General features: G+C 52.5%; 1 protein-coding gene across 9 annotated transcripts in view; it reads right to left on the bottom strand.

Annotated features, from left to right (window-relative positions):
* CLEC16A (C-type lectin domain containing 16A) overlaps positions 1–19,719 on the bottom strand; it is a 204,945-nt gene that overhangs the window by 27,555 nt on the left and 157,671 nt on the right. The window lies entirely within an intron of this gene.

The following is a 19,719-nucleotide window of genomic DNA, read 5'->3' as shown; positions in this document are numbered from 1 at the left end:
TCTTCGCACAACCTCATCAGTTTCTACCACGCAAGAAGAGGAGCACAACTGGCCTTAATCATCTCTAAGAAGGAACACGGAGCCTTTGGGATCACATTTTTTTTTTTTTAAATCACTGGAGTGAGCTGGACAGAGTGGCCGGCACATCACCTAAACTCCTGGTGCCAAGAGGGGACTGCCGGAGTGACAAACAGGTGTTATTCACCTGTTTCCCATCTCAGCTCCACAACAGAAATTGCTCTTCAGAGGTTTTCATTCAACAAATGCTCGGAGCAGTGATTTTCAATACCTACTTTCTTTCCCAGAAGCCTTGCTTCTGAGGTCAGACCACAATCAACAGAGACTTCTGGAAAGGTATGAAATGCAAACTTATCTCATAATTTACAGGAAAGGAAAGGAACAGGAGACTATTTTACCAGTAAGAACAGAGCCTTTTCTTCAAAGTCAGAAAATAAATGGAAAAAAAGGCAAATTTTAGGGAAGAGGAAGGGTGCCAGGTAAGTCTGCATTGCATCAAGGTTTCCAGATTATTCCTGTGTTGCGGGTTCCAACTTTTTTTTTCCTCCCACATCTGGACGGCTTTAAGGAAAATGCTGCACAAACTGGACTACTTTATGATCAAAATAGGATACAAATGAGATAATCTGGTCTTTAGAAAAAGATGACAGCTTTGTGACAGTCTGACTAGTTTAGAATTGTTTTTAAACACAGAACAGCTTTTGGGGCACCTGGGTGGCTCGGTTGGTTACACATCTGTCTTTGTTTCAGGCCACGATTTCGGGGTCCTGGGATTGAGCCCCACACTGGGATCCCTGCTAGGCAGGGAGTCTGCTTCTCCCCCTCTCTCTGTACTTCCCCTGCTCATGCTTTCTCTCAAATAAATAAAATCTTAAAAACAAACAAACAAACAAACACCCAACAGCTTTCTCAAGATACACTTCACATCCTATATAATCTATGCATTTAAAAGGGTACAATCTGATGGTTTTTAGTCTATTCACAGAACTGTGCATCCATCACGACAATCAATTTTAGAGCACTTCCGACCCCCTTCTAACTAGTTGTGATTTTAACTTGCAGTGGGGGCTACAAACACATTCATCCCCAGTTACACTAATGAGTCCAGAACCTGGTCTTTTAAACCTCCCACTCCAGGGGCGCTTGGGTGGCTCAGTGGGTTAAAGCCTCTGCCTTCCGCTCAGGTCATGATCCCAGGGTCCTGGGATCGAGCCCCGCATCCGGCTCTCTGCTCAGCGGGGAGCCTGCTTCCTCCTCTCCCTCTGCCTGCTTCTCTGCCTACTTGTGATCTCTGTCAAATAAATAAATAAAATCCTTAAAAAAAAAAAAAAAAAAAAAAAAACATCCTCCCACTCCAGACTCTGCCATTTGTTCTCCTGCACATGGCATAAAACATTTTGTTCTTCACGTCCGGCCTGAGCCGGAACTTCTATTCCAAAAGAATTCATCAGAAACACATCCTGGGTCAAATTCTTCCTTCCACGCTCTTTGCTCACACGGGAAGAGACCTGGGTCATTGCTGGGAATGCTGGGCTGAACCCCTTCTTAGGAAACAGGACTGGGCTCTGTGCCCCACTTAGCTGGCCAGGGAGGAAAGTGACAACAAAGGAGAATTCTGTGTACAGACTAGTGGCAGGTTATCACCTGGAGAGCGATGTTTTCATTCCTTGGGGACCTGGGCAGCCTGTGGGCTCAGGCATCGAAGTCCATCTGTGTGCTCTCCTGTCTGGGATGGATTCCTGCCCAGCCTGGCTCCTTTCACTTCCTCCCAGGCCAACAACCCTTCCTCAAGACATGCTTTCCCGGACTTCCTGTCCAGGTCAGATCCCTTTGTGGCATACTATCCCAGCTCTCAGCTGGTTTCTTCAAAGCCCTGATCATGGTTGACATCTATGGCATCCACAGGACCTGGGAGCTCCAAAGGGACTAGTGTGTTCAGCATACACCCAGCGTCCCCAGTGAACAATGTCGAACACATAAAAGGGGTACCGAAGATCTATTGGTTCCATCCATCAATCTTTCTCTCTCTTCCTCTGTATCTACCCACCCATTCAACCATCCATGCATTCAACCATCCATCCACCTCCCTACCCACCCATCCAGTACTTTCCAAGAACCATCTCTACGGCACACCTCCCAGTGCCACTCCGACGAGAGCTGGGCATTTATCAGAAAACAAAACAAAGCCTCTGCTCTCTTGGAACTTGAAGTTCAATGATGGGCTGGGGAAGGACAGAGCATGGGGTGAGCAGACAGTGAAGAAATATAGAATGTTGGGAGGAAAGGAGTGCTATGAAGAGAACTGAGCAGGGCAGCGGCATCTGGGGTGCTGGGAACGGGGGTGCAGGGCTGTGAGTTACGCGATGGTCAGAAAGAGGCCCGAGATGGAGAGCTCTGCTGAACAACCGTAAGGCAGTGAAGACAGAGCCACACGGGAACCTGGGATGAGAACGCTCAGTGCAGGGACTGGAAAGCGGGCAGGCTGGGCTACGACAAGGCTCAGCGGAGGGAGGCTCCTGTGGCTGCCTTGGAGTTGGCCAGGGGGGCAGTGGGGAGACGTGAGGTCCTGAGGATCTAGACTGTGTGGGATCTTCGGGGCCACCATAAGGAATTGGGCTTTCATTCTGAATGAAAAGGGACCCAGTGACGGATTTAAGCAGAAGACACACATAATCTGACTTATACCTGAAAAGGACTTTTTAGCTACGGCACTGGGAGCAGACTGAACTCTTCAGAGGCCTGGGTGTGTGCCTTTGGGGATGGAGAGGTGGGTGGAGTTTGGCGGGTGATCAGGACAATTGTGAAGGCCAAGGTCAGGCATCAGAAACAACATCCTGCAGACCAAATCCCAAATCCCGCAGTGGGCCTGTTTCTCTAAGTGACAGTTTTAATGGGGGCCACGCCTGCTCATTTACATATTACCAGGGGCTGTTTGGCTGCACTGGTAGAGTCAGTCAGACTGTGACAAGCAGCACACGGTCAGTGAAGCCTGAAATATGGACAACCGGGCCCTTTAAGAAAAGTGAGCCAATCCCAGCCTAGCAGATGGGGTACAGTGGTGGGAGGAACTGGATCCTGACCTCGTTTCGCAGGTGCACGAACAGGCCTGGTGAGCTTTGGCCCTGGAGCGGAGGAGCGCTTGGGTCTCCAGCTGCTGCTCCTTTCCAACTAAGTGTAAGTCATCCGATCCCATGGGCAGCCCAGGCTGGGGCTGGCCCCTGTGAATGACCCCGTCTTCCGGCTGCCAGGCTGGTGTGTGGTCAGTTTAGAGAGCAGCCTTTAGCGCCAGTACCCTCCTGCCCCAATTTGAAGCCCCTCAGCAGCGCCCCCTGGGCTCCTCCACAGGTCCAAGACAGTCGACCTTGCAAGGGAGGTCATTTGCACATGGCCTCATCTCCTGCTGCCTCCTGTCCCACACATCTCAGGCAGCTTGCAGGACCCACATGCATACCATGGTGTGCACAGCCCAGAGCCTGCCCTCATTTGCTGGGACGCCCCCTGTTTAACCCGGCCCACCCGTCAAGATCTTCTTCTGGAACCTCCTTGCCCTCTAGTTCTGGTTGGGCTGACGTTCCTGTCCTAGGCTCCCACACCATTATGGCAGGTATCAGACTATGTAGGTGTGGTCTTCCCCAGGACATCAGGAGCTCCTGGAAGGCAAGGCCCATCCAGAACCTTCTACCCCCGGTTCTTGGCAGAGCATGGCATAAAGCTGTGCCATGATAGGTGTCCTTTTAGGACATGCTGAGCATTGGTCTCTCCTGACACTGGGCCCAGGGCACCAGACAGATGTGCTCCAAAACCCTGAATGTCCCAATACTCCAAACTCACTAAGGAGGAACTGCTCGGATGGAGGAGAGAACCTGTCCGAGCATGACCGCAGCCCACCAGGCTGTCCATCCATCTCTGGGCCATAGTTGACGGGGCTGCTCACAGGGGCACATCAGATCTACAGCGAAGGGATCTCAGTCATGCTAGGCCCCATGCTGCACCAGCCAATGGTAGGACTGCGATGAAGATTTGTGGATTAATGAAATGACAATTGGGCCACAGCATCTGACCCCAGTGGTCACCCAGACCCTCTGGTTAAGCCACCTAAGAGATCTCTTCATTTCTAATAGCGTTCTCAAGACTGGATGGCCTTTAGAAAGAGCCAGGGAGCTTCAGAAAACACCAGTGACCCTTCTCCTCACCCAGATTTAATGGGCACTGGGCTTTTCAAATGCTCTCAAGGTGATTCTAGAAATGCGTAGCCAGAGCTGGGGCGGCAGAGGCAGGGTTAGGCTGGTTCAGCCCGGGGTCTCTAGCTGGAGAAGATCTTGCAAGAACTCGGACTCCATGCTTCTAAAAGGCTGTGTCTCTGCCCCCAGGAAACCATAAGGACAGGACCCGCGGGATCCTCTGGCTGAGGGAAGGGTCCCAGGTGACTGGCTTTCTGATCACTCAGGTGGCTATCTCACAGAAGCTGTGGGGGTACTGGACTACAAAAGGACAGGTCCACGTGTCTGCAGGAGCAAGGAGCTGGCCCAAAGGCCTCTCTGAGCTGAGCAGGCCCTATCACCTCCCACAATAGGCAAATGAGGTCATTCTCCAGCCGGAGGCCAGAGGAACACTCCCAGACACTGCCCAGCACACTCAGCCCCTCTGCTCCTTGGGGATGGCACTGCTGTGCCTTGTTTGGATGGGGTCCTGACCAAGGCTCAGGGATGTGCTTACTTGAAGGTAGATGAAGTGGGGGTGGGCGTCAGTCACTCGAGGGGTTTTCTGGAAAAAAGCCACACACCAGGGACAGGAGACACTTGCAAAGTGCAGTTTGGGGCTTCTGGCTGTTTGCACATTGGAGGGCAATAACTCAGAAGTAATTATCACCCCATGGGCTTGTTAGTTACGGGGTGCTGATTCTTCTGGCAGGCCTCTGAGTCTTATCAGTAACAACACAGGCTAGGAAGAAAGTGTAAAAATAAGAACACAGAGAGGGAGGCTGGCAAGAGCAGGGGCCGGGGTCAGGCAGAGGAAGGATGGACACTGGAGTCGCCGACTTGCTGTGTAAGGCTAGGTAAGTTCCTCAACCACCCTGGGCCTCAGCAAACTTTGATGGCAAAATGGGTGGAGGTCTGCCTCTCCCCAGGCAGGCTCGGAAGGTGAAACAATTAACCCATGCAACGTGCTTGATACCGAGCGGAAAGCACAGAAGAAGGCCCATCGAGGGGACCAATATGAGTGTCACAGTGATGGCGAGCTGGGAGACTGGCCCTCATTCCGTGCTCAGCTTCCCTGAGCATGTTGTCCCCTGCCCGGAGCCCCTGTCACCTCCCATCCCATCTGCTCTAGCAAATCCTCCCGTATTGGCCCATACCACTGACGCAGGCAAGCCTCCCCGGTCCCTACTGGGGAAGACCAGGTGCCCCATTATCAGCTAATCATCTGCTGGTACAATTATATGAAAAATGCTCTTACTTTTACAAGAGTGCAAACTCCACGTGGCGGGGCCACAGGCGTCACCTCATAGCCAAGCCCAGCACCTGCCACACAACAGATGCTCAGTATATGGAAGCTAAACAAAGGACTTCCACGGAAGCCCGTCTGTGTGGGGCCACGACAGCCACGAGCTGAAGAACTCCCCAAGCTCACGTCCCTGAAGAGCTTAACTATGGGCTGGACCAGCCCTAGAACCTTCCAGAGAGTCTCTAAATTCACCCTGGACCAGAAGACCTTACATCTCCACAGCAGAGGCTCCCGTGCTCAGCGGGCACATGAGCGTTTCCCACACTGCAGGTCAGTGCTTTATGTGTGTGTATATATATATATATACACAAAAACAAACAAACAAACAAAAAAATATATATATATATTTTTTTTGGTAAAAAGAGTTCTGGCTGAGAGCCCGCTCACGCTGCAAAGAGTAGGAGAAAAGCTGTTGTTACATCACACCTACTGGGCAGCTGTCCATTGGCCTGGGGAAGCCTAGACAGCCACTCAGCGCTGCCCGCCACGCCCGGGCATCTTGGGCCGGATTGATTAGCGCGCCGTGATGCGCGTGCGCAGAAACCCTTTCTCGGCCTGGGAGAGAAGCCGGGCTCAGGGACCACGTGTGAGGGGCTGTGGTTGAGATCATGGCGTCCCCTCTACCCGCTGCGGCTCCCCCAGGGCGAGGCTGAGACGTCCTTGGGTCTCCAGGCCCTGAGTAGATGGGGGTGAGAGGGGCAGAGGAGTGGGTTTCAGCGGCACCCCTGACCACTGGGCGACCTAGGGCAAGTGACTCAACCTCTCTGGGCCCCACACTCCTCAGCTGTGAAGTGGGGATAATAACAGGGCCTTCCTCCCCAGGCTGTTGTGACCTGGATCGTGGAGACACTCAGCCAGATGCCAGCGACGCGGTGAGTCTTAGGAAACGGTCCTCAGTGGCAGGCGAGCAGTTCAGCCACTTCAACCTCCCAACAGCTTGAGGGGTAGAGGGCAAAGCACACTGGGGCCTCCTGAAGGTCGACCCGGCTGGTCTCCACTCCAGGGCCTCGGCTCCCCATCCCCTCCCCTCCTGGCATTACTGAGAGTGTGAATGGGAAGTGCTTTGTGGACCCGCACGTGCCACATGGGAACATCAGGGGACAGCGCCATCCTCGGGAGCACACCTGTCACAACCAGGCAAGCTGCTCCCAAACCTGTCACTGACTGCGCTAGCGGCTGCCCTGCACTGCTGTCTCTAACCTGTTCCCACCCCGCGGCCACAAGGCGCTCGGACAAATACGGATCCACTGTGCCCTTGCCGGCTTGAAGCCCAGAAAGCTCGGATGAAATCCACATCTCCTGCCAGCCTGCCTCTCCCCCCGGAGCAATCTTCTCTACCTACCACCCCTCACCCTCTGCATGCCAGCAGCAGCGGGCCTCTGGGCAGCTTAGCTGTCCGCACCTGCCCCCCCTCGCCCATGACTTCTGGCACAGAGGACACTCCATTTCCACATCTGCTTCTGCCACATAGGCTGCCGGCTGCACGAGGGCCAGGCGTGGAGCTGTGGGAGATGCTCAGTGCCTGCTTGCCGAAGAATGCACAGGGGCTGAGATGGCACTGGCTTTGGTGGCCCTCACCAGGCAGGTGCCCAGAAGTCCCCTTGGCTGGCAGAGCCTGAGAGCACCAGCAAGTCTGCTTGTGAGTGCCCTGGGTGAGCTGGGCCAGCGCACTGTAAGGGGCTAGAGCCCCAGCCGCAGGGCCGAAAGTGCCGGCCTATCAACCCCAAGGTCAGGCCGATCTAGTCCTCCGGGCACTGGCTCCCTCCTCTTCCATCAGAGACTGTTACTTACGAGGATCTCGTGAGGCCCCTTACAGAGTGCTGGCCCAGGGCTAAGCTCCTGCCCTGGGAGGGAAGGCTGTATTCTATAGAAGAAGAAAATGAGGCTCAGGACCCTTCCGGAACTTCCTGACAGCACAGAGCTACCAACGGGTAGGTGCCGAAAAAGCTAAGTGGGCTAACTCCAGGGCACAGGCCCCTACCCTCCTCATGGCGAGAGCTCCCTGGCAGGGCTGTAGCATGGTTTAGAGCATGTGGGGGCATACTTGTGACAGAGCGAAGATGCCTGGATGTTGGAAGTTTTTAAGCTGCTTGAGGCTGTGTCCCAGCATGCACGAAGGGCCCCTCTGCTGATGCAGTGGGGACACAAGTTGGTACAGGGTGTTTTCTGCATCTGCTTTCTGCTGAGGTGGAGGGAGGAAGTCAGAGAGGGCACAAGGAGCAGGCTGTACCCCCAGCACACGGACACTGTTTCAAGACAACAGAACACTGCTCCGAGCTGTGGAATGTGCTCCCTGGGCATCAGGCTGGGAATCTGTTTTTGTTTTTTTTTTTTAAAGCATTTTTCCAGAATGCCCAAGATTTTATAAATGTCAACTATCTCAGAACATTCTCCAGGATACTAAGGGAGGGGGGACGACCGCTCATTCTGTCAACACAGACTCTTCCTGCCACTGGACTGAACCCAGGATTTATCAGGACCCATTCTGCCTGAGAGGCTGGAGTGTGCGTCGTACCCAGCACCTGAGGCCCAACTGTCAGCCTGTGAAGTCAACGTACTCAGAAAGCCACAACAAAAGGCCACTTGATCTCAGAAGCGCCAAAGAACCTTGAAGTCGATTTAGCAAGAAAGCAAAGAACACTGAGCAAGAGATAACCTTTTTCTCAGGAAGTAGGTAGAAGCATTACAAAGGGTTGGAGTCTGAAACCAGGCTCAAGCTCTCCGGGACCCCGGGTAGAGGGTCTGCATCTGAGTTTCGCTTGTCCCAGCTGCAAAGGTGGGGTTAACGATGTGGAAGTTTTTACACATTTCTCTCTTTATTTTATAAAAAGCAACTTGCTGAGTGCCTAGCAAGCCGACAGCAGGCATTCAATAAAGGGGATCCTGGAGCCTTATAAGGTCTGTGAAGTTAGAAGTAGACCACATATGGCACGCACCTGAATTCTTACCAAACTGGCACATATGTTCAGAGAAGTCAGTGCAAATCCCCCCCCAAACTTAGCATTTCATGCAGTTGAAGCATCTAATGCCCAAATCTCATGGTGATGTCAGGGGCTGGAGTTCGTGGCAGGCAGCAGTGGAGACAAAGTAAAACAAGTCATCTGCCCCCGATTTGATGGGCTTCGGGCTATCTTTCTGTAGTTACTCTGCAGCTGTAGGTACAGGCTGTTGAAGTGTGAAGCGATGTCACAACACAGTCATTCCTGCCACACTGGGCTAATATGGACTTCTGGCCCTCTGGGAGTCTGAGATGTTGAACAAATAATATTCTGTGTTTCTGCAGAAAAGCACATTCATACAAAATGCCCTGGCCAGACAGCCGCAGATAAAGGAAGCTGTCCTGAGTCATGGGATGCTGGCTAGAGAGAGGAAAGAACCAAAGACAGTCCGAACCCTAGCGGAGAAGCCAGGAGGTCGGAGGAGAACCCCCGGGGGGTGCCACCATGCCATCACGCCCTGTCGGCGACGACAAGCCAAGCGGAGGGCAGGCCAGCCCTCGGGGGCCCTACGCCCACCCCTGGGAACCTTTCCAGTCATCACAGCTCTTGAAGGCCTCCTGGACAGAACGACATCCACAAGTAATGAGGATTTGCCAGCTCACAACTCGGGATCATCAGAATGCCCTGCGTAGCCACACGCACACAGAAGGTCTACCGAGAAAGTGGGACTCCTTGACGGCCTGCCGTAACTGGCCCTGGGAGTCTCTCTCTCTCCCTCCACCCACATATTTCACTGGTCACCAAGTCCCATTAGGGCTGCAGCCCTAGACACTTCGGGATTCACTTCACGGTTACTTGCTCCAGGGAAATCCTTGCGCAACCGTGCGCGGGGCGCTCATTCTTTGTTAAGGACAAAACCTGGCCCCGACCTGAATGTCCGTCCGCAGGTGGGGGGACCTGGCTAAATGAACAGTGGTTTGCCCCCACGACGGACGGCTCGGCGGCAGTAAAAGTGAAAACGGCCGCTCTTATGAACTAACAGAAAGAAAAAAAAAAAATCCAAGGCGTGCTGTTGAGTGAAAACAGTGATCGTCGGTGTGGAAAAAATACAAAAGCCATGCAACACTGTAGCACAAGCACAGTAGGCACATATAGACAGAAAGGTCTAGAAGGAGGCAGAGCAAGCTGAGGAAGGGAGGTCCTCCGCAGAGAGGCCGCTTCTCACCCTTGCCAAGGGCACGGCGCCATCTACCGCACAGGTGCAGCCCACCCGTTGAAGGGCAGAGCAGGCCTTCCCTCTCTTTTCTGCCCACCCTCTTCTCCTCTGCCCTTCCTGACTCCAGTGAGGCAAAACCCAAGTCCCCTGACTCCTCACTCCTTGGCCTTAGTACCTCCGAGGGCTTCCTACTGCTCCCAGGGTACACTTCCAACCCCTCGGCAGGCTGCAAGCCCTCCGCCATTTAGACCCCCACCCAGCTTTGCAGCCTGTCTCCCCATCACTGCCCGATGCCAGCCATGCACCAAATGTCGCCCGCTCCCTCCTGCCTTCTGTGCATGTTGTCATCACCACAACCGCCTCGTTGGCCGCACAACCTGTTCGTGCACCCATCCCCGCACCCCCTCCCCGTCCAGTCTGGTGTGCTCCGCACGCCATTCGTTTGACTCCTAAGAGACCCCTGGAAACACCTGCTGCACACATTCTCTCTCCTGACCTTCTTGGTGTATCTGTCATGTAACTTCCTGGGAACTCGTGAAGTTCTTCTGAAAAAATGCCCATTCCTTCGTAAACCTGGGGTCCTCCTCTTCTCTCCCTGGTGGTCCCCTCTCTGGCCCCTAGGTGCTGCTGTGTTTTGAAGAGGCCACAAAGAAATGGGCACAAAGGAGAGGGACCTGTGTTGGACCAATGACTGACGCCGCTCTGGGGACACGCAGCACTGTTCTCATGTCCCGTGCCTGGCTTCTGCTTTGGTTCTTCCCACCCTGTGGAGAGGCCTCATGAGTTCACAACCCCTCCCCCTAGCGGTCTGCACACTCAGCAGTGCCACCTGGTTGGCACTGCACCCTCTGGGATCCCAAGGCCGGCACTATGACTGGTTCTTTAGAAGTGGTACAGCGGTTCTCAAACCCAGTTCCGGGGGGACCCTGGGGTTCCTTAAGCTAGTTCAGAGATATTTTAAGGTATAAATAAAATCAAGGTGGTCTTTTTCCAATTCACAGATACAATTAAGGACTAGGGTCTTCTCTTCTTCCAGCTTTTACCCCCTCAAACCAGACTTCAATCCTTGCTGTTTGCTATCACTTATCTGTAATGAGAGCCTGTGGCCGGCAGGACAGATGACTCAGCAGCAAAAAATAAACATCTATAGGAAAAGGCTCATAAAGTTTCTTCAAATAATTTTATCGGCTTCTCCTCTGGACGCACTTGTGTCCACAGAATACGGTCATGTTCTTTGCTGGTTTCCATGCGTGTGGCTCATGCTATGGGATGGAATACAAGAGTTCACGGGGTGCCCAAAGCACACCTGATTCCCAGGGGTCCACCACCCAGTCATCTTCGACGCTGAACACACGGGTTCATGGAGCGGACCAGGCGCTCTCCCTCCCCAAGCTCAGGTTTCCCGGTCTGCCTCCCAGGGCTGTCCGCGTGGTCGTGAGGGAACTGCCCCGCTCAGACAAATGTGGAATTAGCCACAGTGGTATCGTGGGGAGTGGGCCTGTTCCGGGCTTCGGTCAGAGATCTCTGCTCTTCTCGGGCCCCGGATCTGCCTCTACGAGCTACGGGGCCTCAGGCACAGACCAGAACCACAGTCCTCATGGCCCTTTGGCAGGAGGTCAATTCTGCCCTAGTGTTTTATCAGCACCTGATGAAAAGTCTTTCTGAATGAGCAAATCTACGCAATGGCCGTGTCTCTGTTATTTACAGCAGGAGGAGCCGTGGGTGATTAACTTTGCGCAAACCGATTTAACATGTAGAAAGGGAACCTATTATTTAGGGTCCTGGGGGTCAGGCCTGACTAATAACAATGACAATGAAAAATACTGAGAGCCTAACCTTCTCTGCACACTGCACACGTGTGAGGCGTCCTGCTAGGCACTTATGTGAATTAATTCCTATCACGCTTATGACAGCCTCATGAGGTGGGTGACACTTTCAACCCCGCTTTTTTTTTTTCTCTTTTGAATTGTGGTAAAAACACACATTAAGATTTACCATCTTGACTGTTTTAGTGTACAGTTCCGTGGTGTTAAGCACATTCACATTTGTTCTATGAATAAACAGGCACAGGGGGTGACCCAACCGGCCCAAGGCCACGTCACGAGTCTAAGGTCGAGCCAGGACTTGAACCTGAACCGTCTGTTCCAGGGCTGGGCTCAGCCACCTGCTTCTGCAGACTCTCCTCTGCGCAAACGCTGCTGCTGAGAAAAGAGGCGAGAACGATGGGAGAGGACACTGGATTTGCTTCACGGACACCTCACTTGGGGAGAGATCTAGTGCCTTCTGTCTTTTCTTGGTGCTCTTCCATTGTTCCCGACTGCCCTATAATATAGGGGCTCGACCCGTCCTCGGAAGGCTGACGGTCCCGAGAGCCGACGGGAGCTGCATTCTCCAGGGCGGGCACGGGCGTGTGCGCACACACGGGCACGCCGCCGTGCCACTTGCCCTGACACGTGCCTGCCCGTCCTGCGATGCCAGCGAGGCTGCCCCCGGGGGCCCGCTGAGCCGACAGAACCTTTCCAAGTGCAGCCAAGGTCAAAGGGCAGAGTGAAGCTGGGGTCCGGTCTCTTCTCCCAAGCTCTAGCATAGGCTCTCTGCTCTCCGCTCCATGAGCGACCTGGGCCGTGTTCCCTGCTCCCCGATGTGCTGTTCTCACCATAAGGCTCCCAGGCACACAGTCACTTTGACAGTTTGAGGTGGGGAATGACCCCGAAAAGTGACACAACACTCAATTCTTTGGAACTTTCTCCTCCTCTCTGTCTCCACCCCCCAGAAAGGCTCCTCTGGGACCTGAAGGCTGCCTCTGCCTGCTGTGTGCTCCGTTTCGCAAGAGTGCTCCTCAGGCACAGAGTGTCGATTGGGAAGGAGCCCAAATCTGGGGGCACGTTCCAGGTGAGGGAACCTTCTGGGCCCTGATTCAGGAATGTGGTTCCTTGTGGGCTGTGTGCTCACACCCTTCTTCTTGGCTGCCCTGGGGGCCCCCAGAAGAGGCGTGGAAAGCGGGACCCTTAAGACTCAGCTCAGGGATGATTTTTATATGGAACCTGATTCCCACATCGCTGACCCATTGGCCTGGAGGCTGCTGTCTTAGAGGTGACTGCCAGAAAGCTCTGAAGAGAGCTCACATCCTGCTGCCTTTGCACTGGCAAGATTTAAAGTCTCATTTCTGCTTTTCTGGTCTTCACGAATCTAAACAAGGATGGGCCTTCATGTAACCCTGAGCTCTACCCCGTCTGGAAGTCTGGAAGTGGTGGCTGCAGGGGAAGAAGAGTGTCCTTGCATATGACTGCTTTGCAGGTTTATCCCTGATCCCAGGTGGGGCTTCGAGCATGTGGATGTGGAGCACGGAAGACAGGGACGGGGACTGCTGTGCCTGTGCTAGCGCCACCACAGCCCCCTGTCTAACGGGGGTCTGTCTCACCAACCCCTGACAACCGGGGGTGGGTGGTAGAGCTTTTAGGGCTCGATCTCCACCAGCGCCGGACTTGAGACGAGTGGAGGCTTGGAGGCAGGCACTGGAGGCATGGCTCGGGGCCTGCCCCGTGGGAGCCTCGCAGCCTGGGTCCACGCTTTGGCTTCCTGTACATTGTGGATCAGGACAAGCGCTCCCAGCTCCCAGCACTGCCCACAGCAGAGAATCGGTGCACACCAAGGTTCTGGTGCAGTTCATTCTTCCATTCAGACTCTACTTTGCGCTCCCAGAAAGCAGATGATGCTGTCTGTCTGAAACACAACCCCTTTGGGAGCCAACAATGTGGTTTTGCCTGATACCAAGAAGGCCTCAGGTGGCTGTGGGGAGGCTTTATTTCTAAAATCAGAGAGAGAATTCATTTTAGATGTGTCCATTGGAGTCAGGAACTAAGAGGTGGTGGGGGCAGCAGCGGCCAGTCAGGGTCTGACTCAGGCCAGTCCGAGTTCACGGCCTCCCTCGGGGGGGGGGGGGGCACCTGGTGTGACCTTGGGGGCACTTGTTTCCTCACAGGCATAGGCACAAAAGGAAAATGGCAAAACCTTCCTTCTGAGGGTTGTTGGATCAAATGAGAAAATTGCAGAAAGTGCTTAGCAGCTCAATACGTCTTGCTTAAAAAAAAAAAAAAAAATAGAGGCCTCAGGGTCAGAATCAAGTTTCTGTAACTCACTGACACCCAGGGGCTAGGGTCTTTGGCTGGGAGCTAAAGGCTGGAAGCGGGGAGGAAGGGGGCGTGGGGCACTGGAGGAAGGTGGCAGGGAGGTTCTTCCCGTGTGTCTCCAGAAAGGGCACTCTCCTTGCCTTGGGGAGCTAGAAAGAGAGGACCGGCTCCAGTGTTACAATCGGAAACAAGAAAAAGAATGGGCCTAAAAAATTAGTTTCTGGGAAACACTGTCATGAGATGACATTAGCACCTAGTACGTTATCCCATGAGAAAAGTCAGGGCTGAGGTCTATGAATTAAACATTGATTTTTTTTTTTTTTTTTGGCTGTCAGTCCGAGGCTTCGTGGTCAGCTCAGCTGGCTCTAAGCACACTCATCTTTGCATTCTTCTTGAGTTACTCAGCCGCCAAAGGTTGGCTCTGGAACCGTGTTGCCTTTCCACAGAACTATTAAGTGTTCTGGGTCAGTGACTGATAGGGCTGGTTTGTTTGCCTTTGATAAAGATAAGTCTCATGGAAAGCAGAGCCCTCCCCCTGTGCTTGGGGATTTGCATGTTTGCTCAGAGGCAGCTGGTGCCCTGGATCCAGGAGGACATGAAGCTGGGGCGAGAAGAGAGTAAAGCAGAGCTTGGCCCTTGCGGGATGAAGTCAGACTGTCCAGCTGGCACCTGAGCCAACAGGTGCAGGAGCCCAAGCCAGGGCGGAGCAGGACAGCAACGCCCCTGTTGCCGGAGATTACTAACCGCTGGGGAAATGAGACACTGAGCGGTTCACCCAGCCCAGCCTCCATCCAGCAATCCTTGTCCCTCAGCTGCGTTCGAGAGTCACTGAGCCCCTGCTCGCTAAGTGTCAGCAGCTGAGGGCAAGACGAACAGGAACCCCAGGGCCTTGCTGGCGAGTGTAGGGTGAGCGACACAGACAACAAATGGGTCAAACTTCGGCTAATGGCAAGGGCTCTGGAGACTGTGGGAAAAACCATCCCAACTCTGATGCAGATATTCCAAAGAACCGGGAACAGGTGTTCAAATAAAAATTTCCAGGTGTACATACGCTCACAGCCATGCGGTCGCCCGGAGGTCAGAACCAGCCGCATGGCCATCCGTGGGTGACAGAATGGATGAATGAGATGTGGTCTGGCCGCACAGTGGCTAGCTCGGACACACGCTACAACGTGGAGCAACCTCGCAAACACGACACTACGTGAATGAAGCCAGACACAAAAGGCCATGCAACATAGGATATATACGAAACATCCAGAGCAGGTTAAGTCCACAGAGACAGAAAGCAGAGCAGCGGTTGCCACGGGCTGGGGAAGGGCGAATGGTGAGCGAGCGCTCAATGGGCTTTTACGTGGGGGGCAATGAAGCTATTCTGGAACCAGCCGAGGTGGTCACGGCCCGACACTTCAAACGGACTAAATGCCACTGAATTGTATCCTTTCAATGTTTTCTGTTATGTGAATTTCACCTCAAATAAATAAAAACCATCTGCCGCACAGAGCAGTCCTGGGGTGGTTTGGGGCCCCCAGTGGAGGCCCCCCTGAGCAGAGTCCTGAATGCTGAGAAGGAACCAGCCACGCGGAGGGCTCCAGGCAGAAGTCTGGATTAGAGCTGGGAAGCAGGAGAGGGCCTGAGCAGGAGGGACTGCGGTGTTCTGCCCACTCCATGTCACCACGACCTGCAAGGTGAACACCTGTGAGTGGCCTCTGGGCCAGAAGGAGTCCAGAGTGGGGGGTCAAGGCTGCCCCGGGAGGCCAGAGCCCTGACCCGCTGTCTGGAGACTGCTGCCCATGCCGCCACCACCCCCGCCCTGGGGCAATTCCGGGAACAGCTTCTGGTCTACTTGGTGTTTGTGGAAAGAGGCCTCAGTGGTCTAGTTTTGGACACCCTGCCTCCCTTGGCAGATTCCGGCAGTCAGCTGTCACTGTGGGTTGGTGGGACAAGTCCTCGAGGGCACGAACTAAGGAAGGCTGCATCTCAAAGGCCGAGTCTAGAGCTGGTCGTGCCTGTGCACCTGGACACACTATCTGCTGATGCCCAAGACTCCCCAGCCAGGCCTGCACCCAAGCCTCTACCCTTTGGAGTAGGACACTCTGCAGGGGCAAGAGCCATGAATCTAAAATTGGCCAATACAGAGAATTTATTATTTCTCTCCAAGCCCAGTGAAAAAAGAAAAATATACCACAGTGGCTAAGAGGCCTGATTTATATTCTACTTTAGTATCTCTTCCAAGGAAATGGAGGGCACATTTTCATCAAATATCATCATTTACAGCTTGTAAAGGGGGGGTGGGCAAACGGCTCTGTAATGACCACCTGGGCTGCGGATGACATCGGAAGATACGTCATAACGGAGCTAGCTCCTCCAGCCGCCACCCCGAGGCAGGCGGCCAGAATGGTTTTCTCCACCGTGAATTACCCCCCAGGCTGGGGTGGCCGTCCCACATGGCCCGGGGTTTCACAGCTGTGTGGCCTAGGGTGAGGGACACAGAGCAAGACCATTCCCAGAGTGCGCTGGGGTGGCAAGGGTGCACTCATGGGCCCAGACAGTAGCGGTGGATGCCGTGGCATCAGAGGCCAACCTAGGCCGTGCTTCTGACGACCCCTGCCGCCCCCCAGCCCCGGCCCCACACTTTGGTTTTTGAAAACTTCCAAGTTGAGGGTGAGGAAATTCTGCTTAAGCTCTTCTGGGGGCTCCATTCCCTGGTGTCCCTTCCCTAGTCCAAGTACCACAAACTAAAAAATCCAAGGTCTAGGGCCCCAGAGAGAATTCGTCTTTCTGGTGTTCACACAGGAAGAAGGCATTAGTGGGAACTGCGCCAAGCTGTGCAAAGCACAAGTGTGGGCTCATCCTTCATCTAGTAAATACTGAATGAAGGCATAAGGTCGGTGCTGAGGTACAGCAATAAATAGGACCGACCAGCTCTCCGCGGGAGCGGTCTTCTCCATTCGGACGATGGCGGCCGGGTACCCAAATAGGTCATCCAGGTAAAGAACTGCAGAGAAAATAAATCAGTCTAATGAGATGGAGGAAGGAGGGGTGAATCAGGAAAGGCCTCTCGGAGGAGGTGGCATGCAGACTGAGGCCTGTGCAGTAGGAGGAGGCAGCCACACACAGATCCGGGGAAGAACATCCAATGAGGAGGCCCTAAAGCGGGAGAGAGGCCAGTGACTTGGGAGAAGTGGTTCTCAAAGCATAGTCTGGGGAACCCTGGGGGCCTTCCAGGGTCAGAACTACTCACATAAAAATAGTAAGACAGCGTTTTCCTTTTACATTCACTCTCCCAGGAGTACATGGGAGAGCTTTCCAGAGGGCACAAAACATATGCTATGATAACAGACTGAAAGCAGAAGCAGATGCAGGAGTCCAGCTGCCTTCTATTAAGCCAGATATTACAGAGATTTGCAAAAATATAAAACATGAGGTTTTGTGTTTTATGGGTTTTTTTGTTTGTTTTTTGTTTGGAAAACAGTTATTGTTCATTAAAAACTGTTATTTATATTTACATGTGATGTGTGAGGAGTTTGTTTTTATTTTAAAAATATGTGAATAAAGTTTATTTCTGTTTTAATTTGTACTACCTGAAATACTAATAAATATAATCGATATAAGCTATACCTCTTTGGGATCCTTGGTACTTTTTTCAAGGATCTAAAGGGGATCCCGAGGTCAAAACTTTGAGGAGCCATGACTCAGAGGAGCAGCAGGGGCTGGTACAGCTGGGGTATGGGACAGAAGGAAGTGGGGGGGGCCTGCACCTGAGAGGCCAGATGGGGCCAATCTCACAACAACCACACAAGACCAGAGTGAGAGCTTCGGATTGTATTCCAAGTGCAACGGGAAGCTGCTAGAGGGTTGCAGGAAGGGGTTATGGTGTGATCTGTGTTCTGGAAAGATCTCTCTGGCCAAAAGGGAAAAGGTGAGGCTGGATGTCTAAACACACAGTAGATAGTCCTGCATGATCGAGGGTGAGGGCAGCTGTGGGGCAGGCTACTGAGACAGTAGGTGGTGAGGAAGGACAGGGCGGGGAGAGCTCCCCTCCCTCCGTCTGAGTCATGCCGAGGCTCATGGATTTCACTTGCTCTTTAGGTCCCATCTCTGACACAGGCCAGTGCGTGAAGGCAGCAAGACCTCTCTCCCCAAGGGTCCAGAGCAATCGCCCTTGGGGGCACATGAGGGTGAATGTCCCATTCCCCACCCCGCACCTGAGCAGCACTTCCAGGGGCTGCCAGGGGCGAGAGACAGGGAAGGGGCAGATGGCCAGCTTCGGCGACTACCTTTGCCTCGCCACGGACCCAACTGGCTCAACCTCAAATACCCAACCCTGGGCCCAGCAACAGGATGGAGGCATTCCAGCCAAGCTGGACCCCCTGCCAGGCAGGCCCAGGCCATGGCAGACGGGACCGTACCCCCAGCACTGGCTGAGCTCACTTCTCCCCTGGAGCCCAGGCAGGGTGGGAGAAGTTAGCAATCAGACATCGTAAAGCCTTCTGCAAACAGAGACACGATTATGCAGATGCCGAAGAATGTGACATTTGGCTCTATTTATTTATTTACACTTGCCTTGTTCCAAAAAGGATGGAACTGGCAAACAAGGGGCGCGGTTTTCCTCCTTAACCCGTTCACTCCCGAGATGAAATCCTAATGACCCTAAGGAAATAATTTCTTAATAAATGTTATATGTCAGTTATAGCTCAATGACAAAAATCACAAGGCAGTGCTTATAGAAATGTTATAATAAATTGTAACTGTGTGTAGAAAAAAAAGAATGAATGAAAAAAAAGGAATGATTTCTTACCAAGCCAATCTGTGTTTAACCCAGACTCATGGCCATCATTTATATTTACTTAACAACCATCTCTACAGAATGTGAAGAAGACTCGATACTTTTTAACAAAGAATCCTCCAGGGGCTCCGTCAGTTAAGCATCCGACTCTTGGTTTCGTCTCAGGTCATGATCTTGTGAGATCGAACCCCGTGTCGGGCTCCACACTCAGTGCAGAGTCTGCTTGAGATTCTCTTCTCCCTCTCCCTTGGCCCCTACCCACCCTTCAAATAAATAAATAAATAAATCTTAAAAAAAAAAAAAAAATTGTCCAGGCCCTAAAGGAGGCAGAAATCATCTCACATTTCATAGCTGAAAACAGAGGTGGGGGACACAGTGGGTCTTACAGACTAAGACTGGTTTTAAGGATGAAAAGAGTCACAGGCAGTGGGTGACGGCGTGAACTGGTACACTTTTCCAGAGTGCATGTTGGGATTACATATGTCAGGAAGAAAAGCCTCCCTTTTGACCAAGCCAAGCCACTGCTGAGAATTTATCCCCCTGATACTCAAGATGTGCAATGGTTACACCAAGGCATCCCACGGATGTTCTCTACAATACTGGAAGAGCAAAACACTGGAAATGACCCAGACGTCCATCAACGCAACACAATATAAAAGATTTTCTGGTCCAGCCATACAATCAAATACCATACAAGAGTTAATTATTAATGAATGTGAAGTCAATTTATAATGCATTGACATGTAACAAACACCAAATTAAGTGAAAAAAAAAATGCAAGGTGCAGAATTACACATATGGTACGACCCCATGTGTAAAAATAGACAAGAAAATACATAAAGGGCATAAAACGAACACTTCTAAAATGATAAGAAAGAAACTGTTTACAGTGATTCCTTCTGGGGCAAAGGTGACTCATGTCTCATTTTATCATGTCCTGTTTGGGTTTTTTTAAACCTCATATATACTTACAGTATATGTATTTCTAAAATACATTAATGAAATCAAAGAACAAAGAGAGGATCAACCACGGAGTGAGGGGAAAAGAAGGACCCTGATTTTGGACAGGTCCTTACAACGGCACTTTAAATCAACAGCTGTTCTTAAATTGATAACTGCTTTCAG

This window comes from Lutra lutra, chromosome 18 (assembly GCF_902655055.1).
Source record: "Lutra lutra chromosome 18, mLutLut1.2, whole genome shotgun sequence".
Lineage (NCBI taxonomy): Eukaryota > Metazoa > Chordata > Mammalia > Carnivora > Mustelidae > Lutra > Lutra lutra.
This window is presented reverse-complemented; position numbering and strand designations above follow the sequence as displayed.